The 6,426-nt window shown below is 29.9% G+C and overlaps 1 long non-coding RNA gene across 1 annotated transcript; it reads left to right on the top strand.

The window, feature by feature from the left end:
* The first annotated feature begins 2,661 nt into the window (after positions 1-2,661).
* On the top strand, positions 2,662-5,081 carry LOC149425123 (uncharacterized). Its single transcript, XR_016305669.1, has 4 exons — positions 2,662-3,211; positions 3,711-3,872; positions 4,104-4,202; positions 4,859-5,081. It is a non-coding gene; the product is annotated as an uncharacterized LOC149425123 (long non-coding RNA).
* Positions 5,082-6,426: the final 1,345 nt, after the last annotated feature.

Here is a 6,426-nt window from a genome sequence, read left to right as displayed (position 1 = left end):
GAGGCAAAGAAGGAAGATACGACATGATCAAGTGAACCAACTACTTAAGGCACGCCATTCCAATAGTCATAATAACAAAAGGGTGTGTATGTTAGGATGTATGAATATGGAAGGATGAATGCAGCAATGAGTTTGCCAAGACCAAGTTGTTTGCGGTCCATCATCCCTGCCTAATCTTGCGGGGTAACGGCTTGATGCTAGTTAGTCAGTTAAGTAGGTTCTAAGAATTATTCTCATTTACGTATAAAATATATCATCCCAAATTTATTAAAGTTTCCATGTGCTTAATATAAAAGCTCTCTTTCCTGGAAATATTTTCATACTGTAAATTTATAAGCCTTTCTCCCTAGGTTCCTTTCAAACACATAATCAGCTTAGAAAATTATTAGATCTCCTCTTCGTATTTGCGAAAATATCTGGGGCAAGTTATTACTTCTATAAATTGTTTCTTCAACTTTCCTAACTCTACGCATCAAAACTAATCTGTTTAAACAGTTTATAAATAGTTTCCAAAGGAAATTTAATGTTGTGTTTTATAAGGTTTAATTTTTTATGTAAATTAATTTCTTACTTATTTATTGACGTTTCGCTACCAGTTTCAAATCATCCGTATCAAAATAATACAGAAATAATAACTCAAATACGAAAATGATTAGATATTCCTAGGTGTGGGTAGTGGGTGTAGAGTTAAAGGGGGAGAGTGGGAGAACTCAAAATAAGGAAACATGGTCACCAATTGTGATTTATCACTAAAAAGTATTCTATAACAAAATGTCTAGAAATTGTTGCTAAAAGTGTTAGAAAAACCTAGCCTAACATTTTAAGAAAATGTCTAGAAATTGTTACTAGAAGTTTTAGTCCAAACCTAGCCCAATATTTTAACAAAATGTCTAGAAATTATTACTAGAAGTGTTAGTACAAACCTAGCCTAAAGTGTTTACATTTTAATATTATATTTACAGTTATATTTTGGGAAACTATGCTGGAAAATAAATGCCGCTTGTGACGTCATATTATTTCAAAGAAGAAGTACTTAATATTATTAAATTTGTTGTTGGCTAGAAAAAATATTCTAGGCTTCTTTTTACTCACGTCTGAAACACGGCACTAATATCATGCTTTCTCTTCGAGTGTACCTACTACCTTCATGACCGCCTGGTATGGATTCTGACTTTTTTTAAGTCATTAATGAAAAAAATTAATTTACTGTGGCAAAATCATTGAAGGACCTTTGATTCGGAAATAATATAAATACATAGTTGAAAATATATATTTACATTGGAGAGAATTCTCAGTAAACGTTTTTAGTAAAATAATTTAAGGATCAGCACCCAAAAATGACCCTGAATTCCGCTAACTCATGCAATATTACAAAAGATTTACATGTCCATTTTATATTTTTTCCAATGCAAAAAATCTTCAAACTGTAATATTTTAAATTCTGTCAATGCGTACAATTCACCAATTACTCGCGCAATCAAAACTTATACCCCTTACGAAAAATCGTTAGGACATTTTTCATGTATATTTGCTAACGTATAAAACTTTTTTTTTATTTGGCGTTATTTTAAATAATTTTAAAACTATTAGCACTAAAATTTTATTAATAGTTTATTACGATTCGTCACCTTAGTGTACTTCCTTGATTTTTTTAAAATTCTCTTCATCTCTACACACAATTTTTTACGGATTTAAAAAATTTCTCTCTTGCGCTTTCTTCCTATACAGTATTTTTTGTTATTATTACTCATACCTACATCATTAAAAAGGTTTAATAACTATAATTTACATCCCAGATCATATTACAAAGATATTTTAAGGACATTCGTTATAGGTATATCAACTATGTATAATTTAATACTTATAGTAAAATTTACTGTAAATGTCCAAATAAATAAATACGAACATTCCTGAAATTAGTTGCAGTTTGATAATTTTATATTGGACATAAAAGCTCACAGTATAAGATTTTTTTTTACTGGAAACCTTTAAAATGTAGAATTTACAAATAAACAATTCATAGTATTTCTTGCGTCATTAGACCACGAAGGTTTTTTTTGTACCCTCCTTGGTTTATCGTTACGTACGTTATAATCTACGCGTTCATAGATGGTGTTTGAATTTCATTATTCTAAGAAGATAATCAAATATACGAAAGTTTAAAATATAAACAAAAAAACAATTCTCACCCAAACTATTCGAACAGGGACGTGAGGTTAACTGTATACCAGTACTTAACTTCTGTTTATGTTATGTTATGTGACACACAAGAACGCTCTTTGAGGCGGTTTAAAGAAGGGGTTGTAGGATGGGCCTTGAAAAGATCCGAAATAAAGGAAGGCGAATGGTCTTGGTCAAGGAGGTATAGGGGGTAGAGGTATATATATATATATATATATATATATATATATATATATATATATATATATATATAGGTTTATGATACGGCACTTTGTACATCTTAGCGTCTGCAAATAACCGGAACTATTGGATCATTTCGACTTACTTGATCATTGAGCACTAACTTGATCATCGACAAATTGAGATTTAAATGCCATTTTAATCGTCTCGGCGAGACGAGATCAGTGGCATTTTCAACTCAATTTGATGTGACAAGTGCGATTTTCGTGAGCATTAGATATGCTCCTATATGCGATTTTATCTCAGATATTCAACCTGACTTTGTTAATTATTTCTATCGTATGTTAAACTAACTTCATTGATCTCAAAAAGCGACGTTGCCATCGTTATTTGTGTCAAACGCAGGTGTACAAATAATTTTCTAAAGTAATTAAATGTTTTAACAATTGTATGCAAAAATAGCCTCTAAAGTAATATTATTTAGAGCTTATTATCGTACGACATTGCGTATTGGTCTAAACAATATTCGAAAGGAACTATAAGGCTCAAGAATTGTATGCAAAATTAACCTCTAAAGTTATATTATTTAGAGCCCATTATCGAATGATGTTGTTTGCTAGCACAAGGCTGGTTTGTTTGTATTGGTCCATTTGAAGCTAGCTTCAGGTTAGTTTTCTGAAACACTTAATGACTTGTAACTGGCTAACAGATAATATTAAATATTACCGTTATTCAATGTTCGTATATCACGAATCAGTTGACAGGTTGATTTGTTTTTGCGTTTTATTAGCTTTATTACGAAGGAGATTTAATAAAATCTTTCAGCTTTGCGAAATGGATTTTAAATACGGTAAGCTATTACATATTTCTAAATAGGTAATAACCTAAATTGTAAAATATAGAATTAATATAATAAATATAATATTAACAATTTTAATCTATGCTTATCAAATGAGTACAGAATAATTACCGTATTTTATTTTATAGGTCATGATTTTTTTCTTTCTTTTTTGAGAACCCAAGCAGTAAAATTATTTTGAATAATAGATATATATTATGTATTAACAAAATTCAAAAAAGCTAACCTAACAACCTGTGGTAAAAATGTCAAATCAAACTAAAGCCATATTCCTATACTAAAATATGCATTTAAAAGCATGTTTTGTTTTCAAACAGTTGTTTCTTAAAATAATTAAGTTAAAACGAAGTTTTACACGTCGGATAATCACCCATTAATTTGTTCATATTCAAATTAAACAAATTCCTTTGTGGAAATAAAATTTGCAAAAACAGAAAACTGCAGGTACATATATGTATGTTTCAATGTGTTTGTTCTTGATATTTTATAGATGTTCCAAGAACCAGTGATTTACGTACATCAATAAACAGTACTGACGACATGATCTCGTCTTCACCCTTTTCGCTAATTTCCAAAGGACAAAGTTTAATCATCAGCAATATGCAGAGCATACTGGGCGAAGAAATTAACCATGAAACTTCCTCAGATTCAGGTAATATTCACTGATAATAATCTGAAATATTACAGAGCTACCTTAGCTTATAGTAAATTGTTATAGGTAATATCAGAAATGCTGCTAATTAAATATTCCGTTGCAAATGCTTAATTAGTCTGTTGTTTTGTCATTATATTAGGTTAGGTTTCATATTTGTGCACATGACTTACTTACTACATTGAGATATTATTATTGGATAAATATATAATATATTATGCTTTATTTTAGAAACCAAAACTGAAGTAATGTTAGAAAGGAGTCCGCCGACGTCCGAAGATGATGATTCACTATACAAACCGAACAACGTTACTTCTTCGATAGAATCAGGTATCTACAGAAAACATGTTTAATACTCTTGAAACAATCAATACGTAACATATAATTTGATTATTATATGGTCAGAGGTGCGGCCCAGAAAGCCGAAGGTCCGGTGCGAGTCCCAGATGTGACCGTATCTTTTCTGTTTCAGATTTTAGATTGAGTGATGCTAATATTGTCTTCATTTAATTAAATAATTTAATTTAATTATAATTATTTTAAAAGCAATAATTATTCGCCTGAAACACTCATCCACATTGAAAAATCTCCTGATAAAAGATACTTTATTTATTTATTTATTTATTTAAACGCCCATAGGGCTTTTACAGATAATAATGTACATCTTTATTTATTTATATATTTTTTTAATTATACAGATCTTATATGATAAATATATGTTATACAAAATAATATAAGAAAATATCCGAGTTAACAAAATATAGGTACAAATAATTGAGATTTACATAACGCCAACGGGACTCGAACCCGTGTCCCCTCGATTTCCGGTCGACAGCTCTGACCACTGAGCTATGGCGGCTTATCGCTTATCCGCGAAATAATTCAATATATACTAGTGTTTCATTCAACAATGACTGCTTTCTTATAATTTGAGGTTTTACTAATTAAGTTTAAAGAAAGCTAAATAATGTATTGTTACTTTTTAGATATGAAAATTTCCAACGCCGATGATGAGCAACATCATTTAGAGAAGCAGGAGGCAATCGAAGTGTCATCGACTACAACTCGAAGCACTATTTCTACTAGTAAATGAGCACGAGTGCATGACCGTAAAAACTCATGTCCATATTGTACTAAACTGGTAACGAACATACCTTCAATTTCAACCTTTGATTTAGCGTTTGACCCTGTGCATTTTGATGTTTTTATTAAAGCCGTACAAATAAATAGTGGTTACGATGAAATTACAGGTTCTGTAAAAAATCCTAGCATGTCTCAACGACTTTGTACAATCTTTTATAGCCGTACAAAGTCGTTGAGACATGCTAGGAATTTTTACAGAACCTGTAATTTCATCGTAACCACTATTTATTTGTACGGCTTTAATAAAAACATCAAAATGCACAGGGTCAAACGCTAAATCAAAGGTTGAAATTGAAGGTTTCTGTTCTTTAATAACTATATACACCTTGGCTAAATCCCTCATCTTCGATGTTATATGTGTATTCAAATGGTGTTCCGTGTGATTACTTAATAATAAAGACCCATATGAACATATTAATGGGTCAGACATTGCTATTTTTGCAATATTTTCATTTTTAAATACATGAAATATTTGAGTTTCTTAGAGATTCTGAAATTTCAGAATTGTCTGGGCATAATAATATAGAAGATGATTTTAGTACTCTAACACGATCATGTGGATTTTTCTCAGGTAACGTACTTTTTGTACATTTTAAAGATAATTACCTCTGTTTCTAAAGGATGAGTTGAATTTGCATTTTCTGGCTGTTCTGAAGGATGAGTTGAATTTGCATTTATTGTAGTGTCTGTAAAAGTTGGTTTTCTAAATATTTCAAAAGTATGTTTATTATTATTCTTTCCAATTGTTAGATCTAAAAAAAATATTTTACCTTTGATCTCATGTTCGACTGTGAAGCAGATTTTATTATTAACAGTGTTGGCCCAATTAATAAAGATATCTAATTGACGGTTGGTGCCTTTCCAACATATTAAGATATCGTCTACATATCTGACATAGTATATTATATATTTAGCTAAGGGAGACTTTAGAATAATATTTTCAATATGATCCATAAATATCTCCGCTAGAAGTGGGCTTAAAGGGGATCCCATGGGAAGTCCGTCCAATTGCTCAAAATATGTATCATTAAAAAGAAAATAATTTGTTTGTATGCAAATTTTATGAGCTGGAATAACTCTTTTCTTATTATTGGGTTGACATTAGATTGTTCTAGGATATTTTCAATTATTTTAAGGCATTCTTTAATGGGGATGTTGTTAAATAAGGATTTTACTAAATAAGGAAAATTAATTAGTTGAAAATGAATGCAATTTTTTTTTTAAGTGTGATTTATTTCTCTATTTTGTTAAACTCTGATAATGTCAGTTTGGTATGACGTTTTCCATATTATTTTAAACTGAAATTATGTAAAAATCATTAATTAATTATTTTTTAAGTATGTTTTATTTCAATCGATTTTGCTATTATATATTTTGTTAATATCTGATAATGTCAGTTTGGTATGACGTT

The sequence above is a fragment of the Hesperophylax consimilis genome, chromosome 3 (assembly GCF_061612785.1).
Source record: "Hesperophylax consimilis isolate HC1 chromosome 3, BYU_Hcon_1.0, whole genome shotgun sequence".
Taxonomy (NCBI): domain Eukaryota; kingdom Metazoa; phylum Arthropoda; class Insecta; order Trichoptera; family Limnephilidae; genus Hesperophylax; species Hesperophylax consimilis.
Note: the sequence above shows the minus strand (reverse complement) of the source record. Positions and strands in the feature narration are given on the sequence as shown.